This window comes from Notamacropus eugenii, chromosome X (genome assembly GCF_028372415.1).
Source record: "Notamacropus eugenii isolate mMacEug1 chromosome X, mMacEug1.pri_v2, whole genome shotgun sequence".
Lineage (NCBI taxonomy): Eukaryota > Metazoa > Chordata > Mammalia > Diprotodontia > Macropodidae > Notamacropus > Notamacropus eugenii.
This window is the reverse complement of record NC_092879.1, coordinates 86,555,826-86,580,453: the sequence shown is the minus strand read 5'-3', so window position 1 is coordinate 86,580,453 and position 24,628 is coordinate 86,555,826. Positions and strand designations below refer to the sequence as shown.

General features: G+C 39.5%; 1 pseudogene; it reads right to left on the bottom strand.

Annotated features, from left to right (window-relative positions):
• Positions 1-2,122: 2,122 nt before the first annotated feature.
• Positions 2,123-23,132, bottom strand: LOC140515224 (mortality factor 4-like protein 1 pseudogene; annotated as a pseudogene).
• Positions 23,133-24,628: the final 1,496 nt, after the last annotated feature.

Here is a 24,628-nt window from a genome sequence, read left to right as displayed (position 1 = left end):
ATCACTTGGCCAAGCAACTAGATAACAATAACACATGGCATGAGGTTGCACTAAGGTTTTTCAAAAACCAAAGAAATATTCTTACTGGTCTGTGGTCCTCCATTTGAGTGGCACTGTACTGAGAGCATAATGGAGAGACAGGCAACTTTAGAAACACAAAGACTGAAGTTCGAGTCTTGCCTCTGAAACCTACTGGCTACGACTGTTGGCCCTTTCCTTACTAGCAAAGTTAACTAAGATGATCAGTTGCAGAGAATGTTCTGACCTGTATTTGTAAAGGGAATTTCCTCATTCAAGAGTTGCCTAGACAAGGGCTTCTTAAAACTTTTTCCACTTGCAACCAGGAAGAGTGCTTCTTAAAATACGTTACAAACCCCATGTGAGGTCTAGGGCCCCTCGATCAATGAAATAGCTGGTCTAGTCATATCTCTACAATGATGAAACACTTGGGAGTTTTGAGAAAGCTGATCTGTATGTGTATTTAAGAGGTGAGCCAAGGAAGAAGTCACTAGACCTAATAAGGTTGGTAGTAATTTATGATTGAATTTTAGGGATTTCAACGTCCAACATCACTGAAAAATTTCTTACCCATTTTCAGGAAAGAACGAATAAGTTCTAACCTTAGCAAAGATCTTGTGGAGTTAATTTGGATAGAGATAGGCAATGGATTTTTTCCCAGTCAAACCTATTTGAGCACTCATCTCACTGGAGTGCTTTTGGAAGATAATAGATCAAGTTTCTCATTTACTAAAACTTGTTTTCTTTGCCAGTACTAAAAAATACGTATTTCATCCTTCTCAATAAACCAAAGGCACAAAGCCATATAAAACACTGTCAGCATCCAAAGCTAGCCTATAGTAATGCAAGTGATGAGGATAAGGCCTGTGATTTCACTGGTCTTAGGAACCCAGAGTCAAACCTGCTCTACAACTTAACAGTACTAGGAAGCAACCTAGAAAAAGCACCGAGAGGTTAAGTGATTTACTCCGGGTCACAGTTTGTCTAAGATGCAATATTTGAATCCAGATCTTCCCAAATTAAAAGTTCAGCTCCCTATCCCCTACTCTACACTTCATCTCCTAATCTCTCCAATATATAAAGGCCTGACGTGAAAATACTAAATCCAAAGAGCAAACGTTCCAGATTTCTTTTTCAAAAGACAATTATCTAAACACTTTCCCAAATGGAGGAAATCAGACTCTTACATACAGGACAGATGTAAATCTATAAAGCAAATAACTTTGGGAATGTCTTTTTGTGTAAGAAAAAAATTTTTACTAAAAAACCATTTTTCAAGCTTAAAAAGTTTCAGAGACATATTATTGGCTCAATTTAAGGGTGAAAAAAGAGAAAAATCAGAATCTTTCACATTCATGAAGATTCTACGCAGAAAGGAATGGTACTTAAGCAATGACTTTTATTCCCCTTTGCTAAGGATACCTCATTGTTACGTGAAGGTGACCTTGGGCTTCTTGGAGGCAAGTCTTCCTCCACTAGGAATGTTTCAAATATAAGTCCAGTAACAGACTATCTGCTGGGGAGTAACCTAAAAAAGTTCAGAGAAAAACTTATGCCCAGCATCACCAAAGAATGCCTGATTGTTTTTCTTGGTTACTGCAATTTATAAGATCACTTATTAGGGCCAAGAGCAATTGCAATTTGTGCTGGAGAGACTACCTACCCAAATTAACTCATGAGTCCTTAAAGTACAGATTTAAGCATTATAAAGAAATAACAAACCATTTCATTCCTAACTCATATTCTTTGTATGTGTAGTTCCTATCCTTAAAATATTCTGAATCAGTATTTTTGGATCTTGGTCAAAATCCTAATTTTTAATATGTCTCCTATTTTAGGCGTAAAATATTAATACCTGTAATTGTATCACAAGTCTTATGACCAAAACTCAGTCTCTTTTTGTATCCTAAGACCATATACACCGAGTTAAAGAAAGATATTTTTGTTGAGTTAGAGGAACAAATCAATCTGAAGAAAAATTTCATTCACTTGTACTAAAATCAGCTAGGGAGGAATGATTTTAGGTGTGGTGGATTGTATACTATTAGTCACACATATGTACATATATAATTATTATTATTACTGCTCTTAATTCAGACACAGGTATTTCAAAATAAAGCAGTTTATTTACAATCCCACAGAACGAAAGAAAAAGCAAATAAACACAAAATGCACATACATGGGATGACAGATGGCCCACTTATCTGTTCAATAAGTCCAAGGAATTCTTTCTAAGAGAGAGCTAAATTGTGGGAAAAGTATACTCATTTCTGTATTTCTAAAGATGGTGAATTTTAAAATGCTCACAATGTTGACTCCGGAAATAATCAATTATTTTACTTCATTGTTTACAAACTCTACCCCAGGGATGGAGAACCTGTGGCCTCGAGGTCACATGTGGCCCTCTAGGTCCTCAAGTGTGGCCCTTTGACTGAATCCAAACTTCACAGAACAAATCTCCTTAATAAAAGGATTTGTTCTGTAAAATTTGGACTCAGTCAAATGACCACATTCAAGAACCTAGAGGGCCACATGTGACCTTGAGACTACAGAATCTCCGCCCCAGCTCTAATCTGAAGCCAGCTAAGTTTCTGTGGGCACTAGGTTTAAAAACAGTGATAAAGTTCAAAACAATTGTATTTTCAATAAAGATTTATTTGTGGGACTTATAAAACAACTCTTAAAAATTCAAGCTTCCTAGATAACCTTAATACTAATAAATCATCATCTTCAACCATTTGGAAAAGAAAATGCTGCCCCAGAATGACACAGTCAAATTTCAAGGAGGGGCTATTTACTTCAACAGGACAAAAAAAATTAACATAAATGAATGAATATATACACAAGAAGCTAAACCTTTGACATAAGATGCTTTGTCATTACCCAGAAAAACAGATTGTTGAAGTGCTTATTGTAAAAGAAGTCCAACAGAATTAAAGCATTTTTGTCAACATAAAATAAAACATCCTACATAGCTAACTAGTACATAAATGAGTAGCAGCTTCAAATGGAGAGAAGCAACCAAAAACTCTTTTTAACTTTAACTGAAACAAAATAAAATTGTGAAGAAACACTGGTCACGTTTAACACAAATATTTATCTTCATTTATCAAAATTTAAATATAACAAGTGCTATCACTCTCGTACAAATACTATCAGATTCTTACAAAGTTCTACGATAATACTCAGGAGTAGCACATTCATACTCATTGGAATTAAACAAAACTGAAAAATGATCTGCTAAGTAATCTAAGAAATGATGTAAATGCTGTAACAATAAAGCCAAACTCTGTTCCTCAAGAGGTGTAGAGGTCAGCATTTCTTCAGCTTTTACAAATAATCTCAAGAGATGGGGTGCTCCATAAACCTGGGACAGAGGAACACCAGGCATATTTTCCAGGATATCAGCATACTGGGGTCTCTCAAATTTATAAAGCAGTTGAGAGCCCAGCAAAACATTGAAGTAGGCTTTGATTCCTTCCACAAAGTCCCTAACATCCCTCAACCACTTAGCATCTGCATTTCCAGAGACTCTCTCGTAATGTTCATAGTCCTCTAGAATTGAGTCCACGTTCTTATTTGCAGGGAGATGAAACAGCTGGTCTTGTTTAACAATCATGTCCCAGTCATCCCAAAGCCATGGTTTCAGTACCTCAGGAATACATACTTTTATTTCAGCTTTTTCGAGCAAGCTTTGAGGGTGTTCGCTGCCACTACTGTCACTATAAGCAGCACAGGTCCCGGGGGCCCTTTTCTTCCTAGGTAGCAGCAGACTCTTCCGACGACGCCCTGGTGGCCTTCCTCTTCCACTACCAGGCGGCCTTCCTCTTCCACTACCAGGCGGCCTTCCTCTTCCACTACCAGGCGGCCTTCCTCTTCCACTACCAGGCGGCCTTCCTCTTCCACTACCAGGTGGCCTTCCTCTTCCACGACCACTTCTGATACTGGTACTGGGAGTCTCTGCAATCCGAATAATTTGCCTTCGGACAGTTTTGACTTTATTTTGCATTGTTCCAGCTGAGGCTTCATCATCTGTCCTTTGTAGAGAAGACGACTTTTCTCTGGTAACTGGCCCTGCCCCAGTCCTTTCTGCAGCTTCTCCCTGCTTTGCTCTGTTAAGTTCTCGGAGTTTCCTCAGATTGGCCTTGTTGTATTTGAGTAATTTGCTTTGTGGAAGCCATTCATCCTCCCAGTCAGCTTGGGGGGAGGGGCGTCCTCTCAATGCCACAGAAGCATCCCACTCATCAACATCATTGAGGACTACACTGTCCCTGGCCTCACTGGTGCTTGGCTCACAGACATCAGGGGCCTGGGGATTCGAAAGCTGCTTGGCAACCTGGGACTTGATTAAACTCCTTTCTTTAACCCCAAAGTAACGGACTTGATATTTCACCTTCCTGTATTTTACAGACACACTCGTACACTCAGCTTTGTACAAGAAAGGCCCATGGAAGCACAGCACACGATCACCCTGTTGGAATCTGGGCTTCCTGGGGCACTTTCTGCCATCCTTCTTCGGGGTCACCTTTCTTAAGCAAACGCTCTCCACCTGCCCGCTGCTATCCATCACCAACCTGAGCCTCTACCCCTCGGTGTCTCAGTCGGTGCAGCTAGCAAGACTGTCTGCAATCTCAGATTTGGGCGATGGAAACTGTGACCAGGATCGGATTTCTTGAAAGGACCTGCCCATGGAAAGTGTAGCCTGGTTAGTTGTGAAGCTCTTGCTAAAATGGCGTACTCTGCCCTCAACACCACATGACTTCTCAGTCTATTCTACCAATAAGAATCATACATGATCCAGAGATAACTAGGTCTATCCAATGCCTGCTCTTCCCACTAACTACCCTGCCCAATGCTCCTAGAGGTATAAGAGGGGTGAAGATCGTGTCACCACCCCACCCAATCCCAGCCCCTATCCCAATGTTTCTCCATCTCATCCACTACTTCTATTTGAAATAATTTCATACCGTTCCATGAAGCAGACAGATTTTGCTTATTCTCTCAGTGGCGTTAGGTGGATGATTTCGAGGTGCTGGGGGTGGAGAAGTCAGAGGGCACTCTCAACAAGACCGGGTTCTTGTCATGGGGCAGGAGAGCCCTGACGAGGGGAGGGGCAACGTGACACGGTGCACCTCTGTGGTGTGCACAGGCACACCTCCCTCCCTGCTCACCTGCCGTTATCGGTCCTGCCAGACCCCCCAGAGGAGGCAGAACTTGGAAAGACTGGAATTTGACTGGAGAAAATGGGGGGAGGAATAGGGGACCTACCCCAGGGTGGGGGATGACCTGAGAAAAGAGGGGGGAGAGAGCACAGCATCTTCTGGGAACAGTGAGTCCTCCAGTTTGGCTCAATTAATCTCTTAAAGTCCCCCTTCATTCTCTTGGAGTCCCTCCCTCCTGTGGCTTCTCCTTGCCAGTTTAACAGATCAAACTCTCTACCTGAACATTAAAGGTTGTCAACAACCAGAATGCTACTGATTTTCCATCCATATATCACTTTCTCCTCTCCTACAAAACCAATTTACTAGTCTCTGGGCATGCCTTGTAGTTTCCTGCCCCCACACATTTGCTTATGCTATTCCCTCAGTTTGGAATGCTTTTCCTCTACGTCCTTTCCCACTGAAACCGTACCCCATCATTCAAACCCCGGTTCAAATGTTATCGTACTCATGAAACCTTCACCGATGTTCCAGCCAGAAGGGTTCATTCCTTTCTCTAAACCTCAGGACCTATTTTGCTTGTACCACAAAAGTTAGGTGCTTGTAGATATTTATCACATTTATAATGTGTGTATTATTATAAGTCCATTAATGCTGTTTCTACCAAGATGTTAAAAGTTCTTCAGAAGCAGGCACTTTACTTTTTCTCTGTAATGTCTACATTACTTAGCCCAGTACTTTGCACAGAGAAAGTTATCTGTTGAATGAACAAATGAAGGTCCAGTTGATATAGTGCAAGAGCTAGATTCTTTATAGAAACATCAATATCCAATATTTAGGTAAATTTACCAAAATTGGAGATGTGTCTCTTTTGAGATAAAAAAGGGACTATAAGAATCTAACTATAAAAGACTTTTAGCAGAAATAAACAGACCTAATTAAGCTAAGTAACTAGAGGCAAATAATTGGGCAACATTAATTGGTCATGGGTAGGTGAAGTCAACATGATAAAAATGACACCACCTAAATTAATGTCCCAAAAAATACTCTGTACAGCTAGAAAAAATAATAATAAAATTAACACAGAGGAAGAAAATGTCAAGAATCTCAAAAGAAATCATTTAAAAATGATTTAACTTATGTTAAGGATTTTGGGAATTTGGGGGGAAGAGTTGATCTTCATTTACAGAAACCTTCCATTCTGAAGGGAATCTATCTCTTCCTTGGAGTCTAATCTTACTCCTGTACACATTGGCCCATAATGTCACCTACAATACAGCTATTAGTCACCTATGAATACCATTCAGCACTTGAGTATTTATGCCAGGTATTTCTTCATTACCCTTTGGATCACTTTATTACATACCACCCTTTGGTTTGTGTATGTTGACCTTTGTTCATCAAAGAGAAAAGGGACTCCATTCTATCTATGCAGACTATACTGATATAGATAGACTCTATAGGTCTATATAGATATACCATGTCCATCTTCCATGGAACCTATTACAGAGCTAGGCCCATAATAAGGATTCAGTAAATACTGAAATGATTCCCAGTAAGAGAGTGTAGGATTTAATTTCCCCCTTGTCTGGTCATCATGTACTTTGCCCGTTAGTTTCTATATGATCTGTCTATTTTATGAAAAATTGGAAATATTAATATACTTATAGTTCTATACTATAATTACATCTCCAACGGTGAATGGACTTTTCTTTTAACTTTCAAAAATACTAGAAGTATGGGAAATATACCTTAGTACTGGATTATGAGTCAGCAGACCCGAGTTTCCACTTTGCCGGCTATGCTGGTTGCCTCTAGGTGTGTAGGGGATACAGGGCTGGACCTGGAATCAGAAAGATCTAAGTTCAAATTCAACCTCAGACACTAAGTAAATTGTTAGACTTACTAGCTGAGTGACCCCGTGCAAGGAAAATGAGGATAATAATAGTACCTCCCTTCCAGGGCTGTTGTCAGGATCAAATGAGATAATATTTGTAAAGTGCTTAGCACAGTATCTTGGACACAGTAAGTGCTACATAAATTCTTGTTTCCTTCCTTCTTTTGATCAATTATCTGACCTTAGACAATCAGGAGGCAATAATCAATCAACAATTCACTTATTAGGAAATGTATATAATAGATATATATGCATGCAGCTAGGGGGTGCAGTTCACAGATTGCTGGGCCTAAAGTCAAGAAGACTCATCTTCCTGAGTTCAAATCTGGTCTAAGACACTTACTAGCTATGCAACCATGGGCAAGTCACTTCACTCTGTTTGCCTCAGTTTCCTCATCCATAAAATGAACTAGAGAAAGAAATAGCAAACCACTCCATTGTCTTTGCCAAGAAAATCCCAAATGGGGTCATAAAAGAGTCAAACATGACCAAAGAAACAACTGTGTGCTTGTATATGTACACACACGTACATATATAGATATATATACAATGTATATACACATATCTGTATGTATGTTTGTTGATTGATTATGCATGCCTCAAGTAGAAGATGAAACTTAAGCTGGGATTTGAAAGAAATTGAGGATTCCAAGACATGGAAGTATGGAGGGAGTATATTTTGAGCAAAAAGGACAACTTACGCAAAAGCAAAGAAATGGGAGATCAAATATCATGAATAGGGAACTACATGTAGGTCAGTCTGACTGGATCACAGGGTGTGTGAAGGAGGGTAATTTGTAATACAGATTGAAAGGTAGGTTGGAGCCTGTCAGGTCCCAGTGAGGGAGTGAAAGAGTAACTCATTTAAGCTGCTCTAGCCTTCTTGTCATCTAGGATGAGGAGGGTAGACTAAATGATCATTAAGCTCTCTTCTAGCTCAAAGCTCTCTATTCCATCAATGGAAAATCAATTCATAAATTAGTCTATTAAAAACAAATTGGTAGGGGTTATTTCACTCTGACTATCCATGTGGTCACTTTAAAGAAGGCGGTAGTATAGGTTGAATTGCAAGAAAATTTATCTGAGGGGCCTTCAAGAAAAGGTTAAACTTAATGATGTTTAATGTAACTGAGATAGCCATGGTACTTAGAAGAAAATATCTTTTCCACAACTTGGTTCTGACCCTGTGTGTTGTCCTCTCTCCCCAAAAAGGTCATCCAAAAAACATTTTATTTATCAAGCTTGGCTTCTACCCCTAGGTTTGTAAACTCAGGACCTTGGAGGCCTAAGAGCACCCATTGCACTAAGTTTTTGGATATTGCAATTTTAGACGCAAAGCAAATATATTTCCAAAAAGTAATAATAATTAAACCCTTTTGGCCATGTCTTATGAGGAAAACCATATCATCCCTTATCCTAGCAAGTTGTGTTTGGTTTTTTAAAGTCAATTAATCCATTTTGATCTTTTGGTAGATTGTTTCTTGGATGACCTTTGGGGAGGAGAGGGCAGGAGACAGGGTTAGAACCAAATGTGGAGAAGATATGCTATTCCAACCTCTTTTTTCTACAAGATGGGAAACTGAGGCCCAGACAGAAGAAAAGACTTACTGGAGATCAAAGTGCTAGTCTATGGCAGAGCTAGAACTGGAACTCATACTTCTTAGCTCCCAATCCCATATTTTTTTCACTTCACCATACTGCCTCTTTTAATTGTCATAACACTGATGAAATGAGAGTAAATATGGGACCATGGAGATGTTTATACTCTAGAGGACCCCACATTTCTCCAGTGCCTTATCTGTTTTTCCAGGCTAATTGCTGGTCCTCAGTATCTCTCAGGTTTCCAGATGCTTCTCGACAACTCTTTAGGTCAGTAATCAGGTAACTATTTCCATCAGTTCTTGTCAAGAAGATCATAACTTTCTTTAGCCCTCGGAAAGTTTCCTTGATCAGACTGTCACTGAGCCTAACTGAAGTTCAAGAGAATAATACTGCATAGTCTCTTTGCATAGAGGGCCTTGTAGCAAGTTAAAAAAAATTAGTCCAATCCCCTTGTGGACTTTCTCTCCTTGCTGCCTTCTGAGGAATTCAACAAAGAAAAAAGCAGGTTGTTCATTTCTTTAACTGTGAAGTCATAAGGAAAACTTTATTAGAGTTCACCTTTCACCAAAGAGATGAATTTAGATAAAAATAAACTGATGCTTTGGACAACAAATGAGATTCCTTGACCTTAGTGTCTTTTAAATATTTGAAAACTTTTGCCATTACTATCTTATCCATATTACAAATCAGAATTTTGGGGCAAGTCTAGACATATTACAACTGACACCCTAATCATTTTCATGGTTAATGCCTAATTTAATTGCTCTCCTTTAAAGGAGTTCTATGATCATTACATAATTTTACTCAAGGAGAAAAATATTTTTATTTGTTGGGCAGAAAAGGTTTGGAGAATAATTTAAGAAATACTTTAGATTCAATAGCTTTATTTGACTCTCACAGTCAAACATATTATGAGATTTAGTATGCTTCCTAATTCTGAGTAAGAAACATACATTTTTACCCTGTGTAATAGTGACAGGTTCTAGATCCAGTTCAGCCACTAAATAGCTATGTGACCTTGGAAAAGCCACCACTTCCCTTGGCCTTAGTGTCAAGAGACCCATGGAAGTGGGAAAAGTCTAGAAATTGGATCCCTCCAACTCTAGCATTCTATGACTTTAGTCCTATGTGTGAGAATGGTTTCGATAAATTTATAGATGGTAGATGTCTAATGGTTAGGAAGCTTCATATTAGAGTTCCTTAACTAGATTTTGGAGAAAGCAATATTCTAAAAAAGGCTCTTCTTGCTTTCAAAATGTTCCCAGCGTTAAGATGATATAATTCAGAAAAGCAGTTAAATAGAAAATATTCCAATAATTAGGTTACAAGATCTTTTAATTTTCAGAACTTTAGAGATAAAATACAGTTCTGAGGTTCTTAACCTAGGATGGGAGGGAAACCTGTGGCCTTGAGGCCACACGTGGCCCTCTAGGTCCTTAAGTGTGACTCTTTGAATGAATCCAGGAATTTGTTCTGTGAAGTCTGGATTCAGAGGGTAGTACTTGAGGACCTAGAGGCTATCCCTGACCTAGAGTCTATGAACTTTTTAGAAAAGTAGGTAATAAGGATATCTAATATTTATATAGTGCTTTAGGGTTTGCAAAGTTTAATTTTGAAAAAAATATTTTCAAAATTAAAAATATTTAATATTTTAATACTCTTAAAAATATTATTCTGATGGCTATCGGCCTCACCATTCTGCCAAAGGGCTCCACAACACAAAAAAGTGAAGACCCTTTAATCTAATCTAACCCCCTTATTTCAGAGTGAGAATCTTGCAAGACTTAAAACGTGGCATCAGGAGACCCAACAAAATTTTCATTGGGACCAATAGCAGAGGGAGAATACTGGACAGGAAGGTCTGTTGATAAGAGTCAATAGGGTATTGGTGTTCTTATGTTACATATAAAATAAGCCCAAACAATTACAGAAAGCTTTAAAATGTGATAGAAATATATGTATGACACAAAACAGAAAAATAAGCATTTGTGTTAAACGGTGGGGGGTGGGGGGGAGAATTGGGGTTAAGTGACTTGTCCAGGGTCACACAGCTGGTGTCAAGTGTCTGAGGCTGCATTTGAACACTCATCCTCCTGACTCCAAGCCTACTACTCTATCCTCCGTGCTACCTAGCTGCTCCTTGTTACATCTGAAAGAACCTGCTTCCAAGCTTTGATGGGATAGTGTCCATCAGTGTGAGTAGTTTGTACACTGAGACTAAGCCCCCTTCTTGATCTTTTATTGTGTATGATGCTCATCCATGTCCTCTTGTAACTATTCTATTTAGGGGACACCCAACATGCTAGGGGTCTTGTCCAGCTATTTGAACAGTTTGTTGGGATCAGTGTATCACTCATGCCAGCATTCTGGTCATAAATGTCCCTTATGAAACTATTATGGCTGGAGATGTGTCTCAGCCGACTCACACTTTGTGTCTTTTGCATTATGTAGGGAACTCCAAAGAGAGGAATCTTCCTCTACCAATGCATATTGGCAACTATTGTACAGCTCACAGTTTTAAAGAAAGGCTGTTGGGCATTAAGAGTTTCAAATTACTTGTCCAGGGTCCCACAGAGTCAGTCCTTGAACCAGATCATCTCCACAACGTGGGTAAAATCTTTGAGGTCAGGTATTTTGGGAGCTTGTGTTGCCAGGACCTAGTTCAGCCCCTGGCACAAAGGAAACACAGATAATACATATTCCTTCAATTAGGCAATTAGGAAAGCTATAACAGAAAACAATGTGAGCAGAACAAAGAGAAATACCAAGGCAAAGCTGGGAACACATTGTATCAGTATTGTTCTATTTCTGCAATTTTTATCATATCTGAATAAATCCTACATTCCAAGAAAAAACTCTGAGATGTGATCACATGAAAAAAAGAATGTGTTATAATATGCACACACATTTAAAAAAAACCTATCACCTTACTACTAAAGGCAGACCATAAAATCAGTGTTCCTTCACATTCTACTTAAACAAGAGGCATCTATTTAAAAACAAATGAAACAGATCAGACATGGAGGACTGGGGAGAAGAGATGTGATGAGTTCCTCTTCACGAAAATTGAAAGTAGTAGGAATTTTAGAAGTAAAATCATTTGAAGTAAGGAAAGTTTTTCCTCCAGTGCTTTCCACTCTTTTATTTAAATGGTAGTTCACAGAATCTTTAAGGGTGACCCTAGAACAATGTGGAAGGAAGAGGCTAGGAGGCTGATCTGGGCTCCATAGAAGGAAAAGCTTCCAAACACAGGAGGTCTTCTAGCCAAGGTTATTTGAACACAAGGGAATAGCTGGCCTCTAGATCCTTTGGAGTCTCTTTTATTTAAAGGGTAATTCCAAGAATCTAAAAGCTAGGGAGAAATAAAGTGCAAATAAGTACCAACCACAAATTATGGTTTGTTTTTAAAGAAATGAAATTTTATTATTTCATGAAATCTAACTAAGCTAATGAAATGCAGTCAAGTATACATTCATAACTTCCATACTTTAATGGAAATTATCTAAATTTGTCATAGGATTTGCTAAGTTGAATACCGAAAAGAGGTTTCAAAATATCATCTCTTAGGCAGAGAAACAAATCCCTTGTTAACCTTGATTATTTACTCTACTAAGCTGCTTAGGGAAGGTTTTGTCATGCTAAACTCAAGCTACTCCTCTGCAAATCATTAACAAATCTGAATTAATGGGATCCAAAGGCAGTTTACTGCACTGATATGAGGAAGTTTGTGTTGGTCCTTTGTTGCCAAAGAAAGCCAAGCCATCAGAGAAACGATGACAGGACTTGCACTTGACTTTGTTTGGAGTGAGGGAGGGCTGTGCAGGTCACCAGCCTCACTTCTCCAGAGCCATCAGAATCCAGTGACCAGATATTCATCAGGATGACTGGAGATGACCCAGAATGAGGCAACTGGGGTTAAGTAACTTGCCCAAGGTCACACAGCTAGTGAGTGTCAAGTGTGTGAGGTGAGATTTGAACTCAGGTCCTCCTGACTCCTGCACTGGTGCTCTATCCACTGCACCACCTAGCTGCCCCTAAGAGGGGGGGGGGATTCTTAGTAAAGGAAAGGATAAGAAAAGAAAGGCTATGGGTGGAAAGAGATGTTATATCCATTACTCAACTCTCAGCTATTCTTGACTGTTCTCCTAGGTTTTCCAGAACAAATAGTTTTGTTGCTGGTTCTTTTGAAAAGGACTGTTGTATTCCATGGAAGGGTGGGTAACTTGCAGCCTCGAGGCCACATGTGGCTGTCTAGGTCCTAAAGTGAGGCCCTTTGACTGAATCCAGACTTCACAGAACAAATCCCCTGAATAAAAGGATTTGTGCTATCAAACTTGGACTCAGTCAAAAGGCCGCAACTGAGGACCTAGAAGGCCACATGTGGCCTCAAGGTCACAGGTTCCCCACCACTGCATGGACCAATGTGGCCATTGAAAACTTGGGTTTACAGCACTGAGGCCAGATAAAGAAACAGGACATATATGGGTAATGTTGAGAAAATCCAAATATGGGTAGAAAAAAAAGGGGAACAAAAATAAAATTAAATAAATTTGGGCAAAGGCCAAGTGAAGGTATGCTGGGATTCTTAACTTGGGGTCCATGGACTTGGTTTTTAAAATATATACACATATATACATATATATATATACACACACACATACATACACATATATTTAGAGGTGTGTTTCAATATGTGTGGCTTCCTTTTATACTATGTAGTTTATTTTATGCATTTAATGATTTTATTTCTGAGAACAGGTCCATAGGCTTCACCCAGATGCCAAAGAGGTCCATGACCACCAAAAAGTTAAGAATTCTTCGTATAAGGGTAGATAAATGACTGGAAAATAGGCAAAAAGCAAATAGCATAGGTTTTTTTAAAAATTAATTTTGAGTAGTACAGCAACTTGTATGGGGGTGGGAGTGGGGTATATGAGTTGGGACAAAAGAAAATTCAAGGACTAACAAGATCAATTTCTCCTTTGAGAATGAACAAAGAAACTCAGACATAAATGGTAGAAAATAAAATACAACCCAACAAGTTGAACCAAAAGATAGAAGGATAAAGTTAGGTTTGGGGGACACTACTCTCTTCTGTTTCTCTTTCTACCTTTCTGACCACTCCCCCTCATCTCCTTTGGTAGATCCTCTCCCAGATCACGCTCCCTAACTATGGGTATCCCTCAGGGTTCTGTCCTGGGTCCTGTTCTCTTCTCCCCCTATACTACTTCACTTGATCTCATTAGCTTTTATTACTATCTTTACACTGATGATTCTCAAAACTATCTTTACCATGCCAATCTCTCTCCTGACCTCCAATCTCACAGCTCTGTCTTTCAAACATCTCAAAGTGGATGTCCAGTATACATCTTAAAGTCAATATATCTAAAACAGAACCCATTATCTTTCCCCCTGAACACCCTCCAACTCTTAACTTCCCTATTACTGTAGTATCAGCAATACCATCCTTCCAGTCCTTCAGACTTGCAAACTAGGGGACATTCTGGATTCTTCTCTTTTACCCCCTATATCCAATCTGGTGCCAAAGTCTATCAATTTCACTTTTATAGTATCTCTTGAATACTCTCCCTTCTCTCCTCTGATACTGCTCCCCACCCCTACAGGCCCTCACCACCTCACTCCTAGATTATCTCAATATTTGCCGATGGGTCTGCCTACCTCAATTCTCTCCCCAGTTCAATCCATCTTCCATTCTGCCACTAAAATGATTTTCCTAAAGTTATTTTGATCACTTCATCCCCTCCTCCTCCCATAACCTCCAATGGTTACTACTGCCTCCAGGAGCAAATACAAAATGCTCTGTTTGGCATTCCAAACCCTTCATAGTCTAGCCCCCCCCTACCTTTCAGTCTTTTTACACCTTACTTACCTACACGTACTGGTCAATCCAGTGACACTGGCCTCCTGGCTATTCCAAGAACAACACACTCCGGCTTTCACAGCTCTAGGCATTTTCTCTCTCTGTCCTCAGTGTCTGGAACTATCTCCACCCTCTGCTCCAACTACTGACCTCCCTGGTTTCCTTGAAGTCCCAACTCAAATTCCTTCTTCTACAGGAATCCTTCCCCAAGCCCTCTTAATTCCAGTGCTTTCCCTCTATTAATTACTTCCTATTTATTCTGTGTACAGCATGCTTTGTTTTTATTTGTGTGTTGTCTTCCCCCTTTAGACAGCAAGCTAGTCAAAAACAGGAACTGTCTTTTGCCTCTTTGCATCCCCTGTGCTTGGCACAGTGCCTGGAACCCAGTAAGTGCTTAATAAATGTTTATTGCATCGAACTGAATCCCCCCTAGCAGCCAATGGAATTTAAAAGAAATAGAGGAAAAGGGGAATACTTTTTTTAAAGGGGTAGGGGAAAGAGATATTTTGAAACAAAGACTAGGAAAAAGAATTGTTCTTGTGCTATCCTAAAATAAATCTGTTATGTTTTATCTAGGTTGTCTGCTGGACAAAGAACATCTATATGGAATAGTTAGGATGGTCAAGAACATTACTGCACAGCCAGTAGAGAGCACCATCAAAACATGTGCAAAAGCACCTGGCTGCCCAAATTAACCCTGGGTCATTTCCAAACCATTTTTCTGATGCTAAAGGTGGCTTCTTAAGAAAAATAATGGCAAACAGTAAACTCAGAAAAGCACAAGTATCCTCTTCCATGACCTGACTTTTATTAAAGATTTTCTAAGTCCTGTGTAGTTTTAGAGAGAAGGACACAAACATTTATTAAGAACCTACTGTGTGCCAGGCACTGTGCCAAGGACTTTACAAACACTATCTCATTTAATTCTCACAGCAACCCTGGCAGACAGGGGCTATTAATATTACTATTTTACAGCTGGGGAAACTAAGGCAGACAGTGGTTAAGTCACTTGCCAAAGGTCACACAGTTATGTGTCTGAAGCTGTATTTGAACTGGGTCTTCCTGACTTCAGGTCCAGTGCTTTATTTATTTAACAGATGCTAAAACAGCTAGAAAGTTTAAAAGAAAACCCCACCAGATTTATCAGTTTTTATCTGTCACTCTTGAGAACTGTCACTAACTGTGCACTGCTTTAATATTGAGAGGCTCATATTGCTTAGAAAAGGAGGAGAGAAATGGCAAATCTCTGATGACTACTCTCCCATTATAATTCAAGTGAACCTGTAATACGCAGAGGTCAGATAATGAGGCATGTTGATAGTACTGATTACAATACTAAAGTTTAGTTCAACCTAATCATTATCATTTGAGCACATAATAGGTGCAACATATTGCTAGATTCTGATGGGTGGAGGAGAGAGTGAAGGAGAGTGGTACTTTGAGCCTCAGAACATCTTTAGAATGCTGCTACTCCAGTATTATTATCTCCATTTTACAGAGGAGAAACCTGAGGCTCAGCCAGATCAAATGTCCCACAGCTAGGTAGAACTTGCACTCAGGCTTTCCTGGGGACTCCAAGGCTGGCTCTCACCCCACTGCCTCCATGTTCACATCACCTTTCTGATGCAAGAACAAGTGAGAATCCGAGTGCATGTGGGAGAAGCAGGGATGGAAACAGACAGGGGTGAGGTGTTCAGGAAAGGAGTTTCCTTAAAACTGGAAAAGTGGGACATTTCCATGAAATAGAGCCTTCAATTATAGGCAGAATTTCAACAGGAAGGGATATGGAGAGAGGGTATCCCAGGCACTGGAAGACAGCTTCAGCAGAGAGAAATTAGGAAGCAAACAGTAGTGATGTTTGGCTGTGACACCAAGACAAAATGAAACAGAGATGTGAAGTTATGCTGACTAAGCAGCCCAACACCTCAGGCAGTGTGGAAAACAAGACCGCCTGTCAGTGTTAAGCTCATGCTGATCAACTTCCATTAGTTCAGCATTACTGACTTGCTGATCTCTCTGTCCCCAGAACTCCAGACCCCCTTGCCCATACACCTCCTGGCCATCTTCACATATCTATTCCAGCAGCACCTCAACCTCAATTCCCAAACTGAATCCATCTTTTCCCTCTCATTTCTAGTACTAGCACCAACAATCAGCAGAGTTACTAAGGCTAGAGCCATTGCAATCATAGCTGACTCCTGCTCCCTATTCTTCCACTTCCAGTCCATTGTTAAACCCAGGTTAAGTGTACCTACCTTTGCAAACAAAACAAAACAAAACAAAACATTTCCCTGGCATTACCAGCTTACACTTGGCCTATTGCAACAGTCTCTAGAGTCTCCATTCTTTTTTCTTTGTCTGATTCGTCCTTTATCCTGTGGACTGATTACTCTGCTTTACTGCATCACTCTGGTCGCATAATTCTCCTGCTCAAATTTCCTCAGTGCTTCTCCATTGCCCAGAACAAAATACAAACTTCTTTGCCTGCCATGATCTGGCTCCAACCTCACTTGGCAGCTCTGTCTAACCCTGCCTTTCTTCACATACTCTATGCTCCAGCCAAATTGGAACACTCAATATTTCCCCAAAAGCGTACATCCTTTCTGATTCCAGATTCTTTGCTTATGCCACTCCCTCTACCTGGGATATCAGTTCAACCTCTGCCTGTTGACACCCTATATAAAGATTTCCCTGATCTACTTCCTTCTCCCTACTTCAGACCATCAAATACACAAATCCTATCAGAGATTATCATATTGACACCTGTGTGACTTGATTTGTAGATTGTAAGTAGTCTGAGGCTTAGGTTTCTCTTGTTCCATGACCAAGAAAAAAACTTCAAATAAAAGTTAAGCACAATATGGAATATTGGCTTTTGTCTTTTACTAGCTTTGGATGATATTGTATATATCGATTTAAAAAAAAATAAATTGGAAATGAAATAGTCTAATGCTAAAGAATGAGTAAATCAAAGAACAAATCACAGAAATGATAAATTTAAGAGAAAGAAACAATGAGACAACATACAAAATTTATAAAATGCAGCAAAGGTACATAAAATATTTAGTAAAAGAATAAATTTTAAATCCTAAATTAAATGGCAAATTTTAAACCCTGAACATCAAAGGAGAGATTAATAAAACTGAAAGTAAGAAAACCACTGAATAAATAAAATTTATGAAAAAAGAAAGAAGAAAACCAAATTACCTGTCTCAAAAATTAAAAAGGTGAATTCATCACCAGTGAAGATGAATTTAAAGCAATTATTAGGGCTATTATGTCCAATTATATGCCAATAAATCTGACAGTCTAAGTGAAATGGATGAATATTTACAGAAACATAAACTGTCCAGATTAACAGGAGAGGTAATACAGTATACCTAAATAACTCCATCTTAGAAAAAATAAATTGAAAAAGCAACAAATGACCTAAGAAAAAAATTCCCCAGAACCAGATGAATGCCCAAAGTGAATTCTATCACATACTTAAAGAACAATTAATTCTAATATACAAACTATTTGGGAAAATAAACAAAGATGGAGTCGTACCACATTCATTTTACAATACAAATGTGGTAGTGAAACCTAAACCAGAAAGATCAAAAACATAGAAAGAAAACTATAAACTAATTTCCCTAGTGAATATTGTCGCAAAAATTTAAATAAAATGCTTGCAAAGAGATTAGAGCAATATATCACAAAGATGAAAGACTATGATCAGGTCGGATTTATACCAAGAATGCAGGTCTGGTTCAATATTAAGAAAACTATCAGCATAACTGACCATATCAGTAGCAAACCAACAAGAGATACAGCAAAAGCTTTTGACAAAATACAGCACCTCTTTCTATTAAAAAAAGACGAGAAAGCACAGGAACAAATGGACCTTTCCTTAAAATGATAATTAGAATCTATCTAAAACTAATAGCAAGCGTAATATATAATGGGGTAAGTTAGAAGCCTCAATTAAAATCAGGGTGAAACAAGGATGCCCATTATCACCACTATTATTCAATAGTGTACAAGAAGTGTAAGCTATAACAATAAGAAAATTAAAAGAAATTAAAGGAATTAAAATAGACAATGAGGAAACAAAACTATCACTCTTTGCATATGATTGAATAAAATGGTATACTTAGAGAATCTTAGTGAATCAACCAAAACAATTAACAACTTCAGCATATCTATACATTACCAACAAATTCCAGCAGGAAGAGACAGACTTCTGAGTCTACCTGACAAACACAAACCCAGGAATCATATTAACACAATTATATAATACTTTTCATTCAAATAAAGTCAGGTCTAAACAATTAGAGAAATATGAATTGTTCATGAATAGGCTGAGTCAACAAAATGAAAATGACAATTCAATGCTGTACAAATCAAACTACCAAAAATTATTTTATGGAGTTAGGGAAAATAATTTAAAAATTTATCTGGAAGAAAAAAGGTTAGAGTATCGAGGAAATCAAAGAAAAGGGTGGCCTAGTAGTATCAAATTTCAAACTGTAATACAAAGCAGTAATCATCAAAACAATGTGGCTAAGAGATATAGTGATAGACCAGTGGAATAAATTAGGTACACGATACACAGTAGTAAACGACCATAGTAATTGAGCTGTTTGATAAACACAAAGATCCAAGCTTTGGGGACAAGAACTCACTATTTGATGAAAACTGCTAGAAAAACTGGAATACAGTTTGGCAGAAACTATGTAGATCAACATCTCATATAGTATATATACCAAGAAAAGGTCAAAATCAGTACGTGATTTGAAAATAAAAGGTAATGCCATGGGCAAATTAGGGGGGCATGGTATTTTTACTTGTCAGATCTCTGGATAAGGGAAAAATTATGACCAAACAAGAGACAGGGATATAAAATGTATAATTTTGATTACATTCAATTTGTTTTTAAGAAAAAGTTTTGCACAAACAAAACCAATGCAGCCAAGAATAGAAGAAAAGCAGAAAACTGTGGGAAATTTTTACAGTAAGTTTCTCTGATAAAGGTCTCATTCCTCAAAAACAAAGAGAAATGAGTCAAATGCAACTGCCCAACTGATAATGCTCAAAAGATATGAACTGACAGGTTTCAGTTGAAAAGAATCAAAGCTACATATAGTCATATGAAAAAGTGCTCTAAATCACTATTGATTAGAGAAATGCAAATTAAAACAACAATACCTATCAAATTAGCTATTATGACCAAAAGGAAAATGGCAAATGTTAGAGGGGGATGTTGGAAAATTGGGACACTAATGTACTACTATTGGAGTGGTGAACTAATTGAACCATTCCGAAGAGCAATTTGGAACTATACCCAAAGGGCTATAAAACTGTGCATATCCTTTGATCTAGTAATACCACTACTAGGGCTGTATTCCAAAGAGATCATAAAAAAGAGAAAAATCACCTACATGTACAAAAAGTATTTATGGCAGCTCTTTTTGGGGTAGCAAAAAATTGGAAATGGAGGGGACACCCATCACCCAAGGAATGGATGAAGAAACTGTGGTATATGATTATGATAGAATACTATTGTGCTCTAAGAAATGAAGAGCAGGAAGGTTTCAGAAAAAATATGGAATGAGTGAAAAAGCACAACCAGGAGAACACTGTACAGTAACAATATTTTATGATGATCAACTGTGAGTAACTTACATGTTCTCAACAGCACAATAATCCAAGACACTTTGAAGTACTTAAGTTAAAAAAATACTATCCAATTCCAGAGAAAGAACTGATGGAATCTGAATGCAGATTGAAGCATACATTTTTCAACTTTATTTTTCCTGGTGCTTTTTTTTGGTGGGGTGTCTGTGTCTGTGGTGGAGTGTTTCCTTTGTAATATGGCTAATATGTAAATATGCACATGTATAATCTATTTCAAATTGCTTACCTTCTCAATGAGGAGTGAGGCAAGGGAAGAAGGAAGAGAGAGAATCTGGAACTACAAATGAAAAAAAATTAATGTTAAAAATTGTTTGCACAGATAATTGAGGAAAAAATAAATAAAAACCAAAGGGCTATGGTGCATGACTAAGTGATTTATATGTATGTAATATATATATATAATATATATATAAAAATACTGATTCAACAGTCAGTCAGTAAACATCTCCTACTATGTTCCAGGCACCGTTCTAAGTGCTGGGGATACAAAGGAAGGTGAAAGACAGCCCCTGCTCTCAAGCAACGTACAATCTAATGGGGAGAAAACATGCAAATAACTATATTCAAACAAGTTATATACAGCATAAATTGGAAATAGCCAACAAAAGGCATTACAATTAAGAGGGATAGTAGAAAGCTTACTGTAGAAGATGGGATTTTAGATGTTTCTTGAAGTAAGTCAGGGAAGTGAGGAAGCAGAGATCAAGATGGAGAATGTTCTAGGCAGGGGGTCTAGTCTACTAAAATGACCACAGTAGGGAGATAGAGTGTCTTGTTCCAAGAACAGCAAGGAAGTCAGTGAGACTGGATCACAGATTATGTGAGTGGGGTAGATAAAATTTAAGAAAACTAGAAAGGTCAGGAGAAGGGCAGGCTATTGAAGTTATGAATACAGAAAAAAAAGGATTTTATAATTGATCCAGGAGCTAAGAGGGAGCCAGTGGAGTTGGGGCACAGAAGGGGGGCAGAATAATATAGTCAGACTTGTACTTTAAGAAGATCACTTTGACAGATAAGCAGAGAATAGACTGGAGTGGGAAGAGCCTTGTGACAGACCAACCAGCAGAGTATTGCAATAGTCCAGGCATGAGATGATGAGGGCTTGTACCAGGGTAGTAGCAGTACCTGAGAGAAAGAGGCATATATGAGAGAATTTACATATGAGAATTGACAGAGCTTTGCAAAAGAGTAGATATAGGAGATAAAATTGATTGTGAAGAGTTAAGGATGACTCACGTTGCAAGTCTGGGTGAGTGAGAGGATGGTGGTGACTTACACAAAAATAAGGTTGTCTGGAAAGGGTGAAAGATAAATAAGTTATGATTTGGACATAACACTGGGTTTAAGATGTCTATGGGACATTCACATCCTTCCACCCAATAGTCAGTTAAGGATTAGAGATGTAAGAATGGAGTTTAGCAGAGATGTTAAGGCTGGATAAGTAGATTTCAGGATTATTATCTCTATAGAAGATAACTGAATCAATGGGAGCTTATAAGAAATCAAGTGAAATCATATAGAGGGAGAAAAGAAGAGAGCTCTGTGGGACATGTACAATTAGTGTGAATGAAGTTAGATGGGAGGCCAGCAAAGGGGACTGAGGAACAGTCAGATAAGTAGGAGGAGAACCAGACCAGTAAAACTTTCTTTGTTCAAGGAAAGCATCTTGCATGGCACTGGGTATAAAAAGATAAGGGGAGGGGATGCGGTAATGGAGAGAAAAGATTAAGTAAAGTGACCCCTTTAAGGTTCCTTCTAGCTCTAAACTTGTGAACCTTCTGGTCACTTTACTTAACCCCTCCTCTCCTCTCTCTTATTTCATGAATGAGTAAACTGAGGTCTAGACAAGCTAAGTGATTTGTCCCTACATATAACTTTGACCTTGTGGTCCTTATGATTCAGTCATCTCCCCAGCACAGCTGAAACACCTACTGGTTCTCCACTGACTAGTCAAACTAGATTGACTTGAATCCCAAAATTTTCCCTAATCTCACTCTAGAGTACCCTTAAATTCTCATTTGAAATGCTTTCCAGGTACTAGATATTTTGCCCCAGCTTATCAAGATGGCTCTACCAAAGACAATATGCTGATGAAAAATGGTTCAAAAGTGCTTTCAAAGATTTAACTTACACTTACCTAACATGGAGTTAGTACAGCGAAATCCTCACTCTCTATGCATGTAGCTGGCCACATTTCCCATCTTCTAGCACAAAAAGCTGATCCAAGGATACGCACATCACCTGGGCAAACAGACACGTAAGGAAAAGCCCTTTGGTAACAGCGCTTCTCAGGGCAACACTATTCTTTCCCCGGCAAGAAAATTCAAGGCAGAGGAACAAAGACGGTGCACTCCCTGTCTTCCAGGGAAGGTGAACCTTTCGCTACGTTTAAAGCCATCCGACGCTTCCCCGTGGTTTACACTTTTGCTCCCGCCAGCTCCCCAGGCTGACGTGGGGGCTGACCCCCGAAGGTGAGGCCTGACGCCCGGCCCACGGTCCCCAGCCCTTCCCTTCTGTAGCGTCCCAGCACCGCGGGAAAGGAAGGACCTCATGCCGTCTGACCCCATTCTAGAACACACCCTGAGGTGGTCATCGGGCCGCCAATAGAAGGCACCCGCGAGGCGGGCAGCCAAAGGGCCACCCCTAGAAAGGCCTCCTCTACGGTGTCTTCCTTGGGGTCTGACCCAAACGGGACCCTGGGCGCCCAAGCTAGGGGGCAAAGGTGGCTATACTTTCTCCCCTTGGGAACAGAACATCCTGGCCAGACTCACCTGACAGGCTTCCTCTGGAGGGAAGCTGGGAGCAGGACGCCAGAAGCTGGAAGCCTGGAGGAAAAGCCCGACGCTCGAAAAGAGCGCGCTGACGCAGGGGCGTGGCTGCTGGTCTGCGGAGGGGCGGAGCCAGCCAGAGGCCAATGAGAGATCAAGGGGAGAGGGCGGGAAGGTCCCAGTACGCATGCGAGGAGGCTGCTGGCGCCTGAATGTCGAGGAGCCGAAGGCTGGCCCCGTGGGGTGGGAGGCCGAAGGAAGAGGGTGGAGACAGCACGTGGCACAGTCAGGGGCGCAGAGCCAAGGCCCAACTTCCTGTGCCCCGGGGGGTTGTCACGGCCTGGTTAGCCAAAGGCTTCTTGCTTCCATGAGGTCGTGAACCGAGCCCTGCAGATCAGCAAGGCCAAGCTGTGCCCAGTTCATGATGGCTCCTACGGCCCATTTGCGTTGGCTGGGTGTCCGCATCTCCCCCCCTCCCCGCACTTCTTTTTCGTTCTTTTACTATAGAATTGTTGGTCTTTTAACAGAATTTCATTTGTATTGTCTAAGTTCTGGGCCTACTCTTCTAACCTACATACTCATGAGCAGATCAGAATCCCTGAGCGTGGCTGACAATTTCTCACAAAACCTGAAGGGTTTAGGATTGTTGTGTAATACTATTTGGAACAAACCTCCATTCAGGGTGATGCTAATACTAAATAGGGACAGCTAGGTGGTGCAGTGGATAGAGCACCAGTGCAGAAGTCAGGAGGACCTGAGTTCAAATCTCTCCTCAGACACTTGACACTCACTAGCTGGTCACACAGACTTTGGGCAAGTCCCTTCACCCCAACTGCTTCATCCTGGGTCATCTCCAGTCACCCTGAGGAACATCTGGTCACTGGATTCAGATGGCTCTGGAGGAGAAGTGAGGCTGGCGACCTGCACAGCCCTCCCTCACTCAAAACAAAGTCAAGTGCAAGTCATGTCATCATTTCTCTGATGGCATGGTCTTCTTTGGCAATGAAGGACGAACACACACACACACACAGTACTAAATAACACCTTAAAAACTGAATTGACCAAATGGAAACACAGATACAGGTGTAGCCAAAGCAGAATTTAAGGGAAAATTTATACAGTATTTATACATATATTTATGCAGTATTTCTAAAGCTTACCTCAACAAAACAGAGAATGAACACATCAATAAATTGGACATGCAGCTAAAAAAAAAATTAGATAAAGTACAAATCAAAAATTACCAATTAAACATCAAAATGGAAAACTTGAAAGTGAAAAAAGACCAATAAAAAGGAAAGTTTAAAAATTAGACTAATAAAGAAAAAGGAGAGGAAAAAATAGCAAACCAGATCAAAAACTGGGAAAAAGTTTGTCATTATATGCACTGTATATACTTGTATAGCTCCCACCTCGGAAAACAAGTAGAACAGAGATATCTTCCCTTAATTCTTTTTAGAAGTCATGCTTTTTCTTGCAACTTTGCAACATTCATTTTTGTTGCATTTTGATTCCCTTTACATTGCTGTAGTCACTGCATATATAGTTTTCTTAGATCTACTTACTTCATTGTGCATCAGAGTTTGAATTCAAGTCTCAGACACACTGTAAGACCCAGGGCAAG